A 575-nucleotide genomic window follows, 5' to 3' on the forward strand; every position below is an offset into this window, starting at 1 on the left:
TCATTATTTTTTTTTTATCATTACCCCCTCAATTTTTTTTAAACATTTTTAAACATGTATTTATTTATATTATGATCTTTTTAACGATACCTATAGGATGGGGAAAAAAACTCAAATACAATAAATACTATAAACTAAATCAATACTATAAATAAAATAAATAAAAAAAATATTTTGGTATGACTGCATAAGACTTGGACTGTGGCATATGAGTGATATGAACAGTTTATTTATTTTTTATCCTTTTTGGAGTTTGACAGTCACTAGACACTAGACAGTCACTGACTTTCATCTTTCTCTGTCTAGCTTGTACTTATTTGAACAATGCTTGAAACTTGGTATGACGAGCAATTCCTCTGTCTATTTGCCTCTTTAAGATGAATCGCTTGATGTATTTCCCAATTGTAAGTCGCTTTGGATAAAAGCATCTGCTAAATGAATAAATATAAATGTAATATAAACATTTTATTTATAATTACATTATGAATGGATTGTGCCTTTCAGTGAAAAAAGCTCCAGGATTACTGAGCTTATAATATGACTTTCATGAGTCACGTTGAATTAAAAAAATTAAT

The 575-nt window shown here is 27.5% G+C and overlaps 1 protein-coding gene across 1 annotated transcript in view; it reads right to left on the bottom strand.

Annotated features, from left to right (window-relative positions):
• Positions 1 to 575, bottom strand: part of LOC107687170 (potassium voltage-gated channel subfamily H member 2-like) — a 25,870-nt gene that overhangs the window by 4,231 nt on the left and 21,064 nt on the right. The window lies entirely within an intron of this gene.

This window comes from Sinocyclocheilus anshuiensis, unplaced genomic scaffold (genome assembly GCF_001515605.1).
Source record: "Sinocyclocheilus anshuiensis isolate Anshui unplaced genomic scaffold, SAMN03320099.WGS_v1.1 scaffold601, whole genome shotgun sequence".
Lineage (NCBI taxonomy): Eukaryota > Metazoa > Chordata > Actinopteri > Cypriniformes > Cyprinidae > Sinocyclocheilus > Sinocyclocheilus anshuiensis.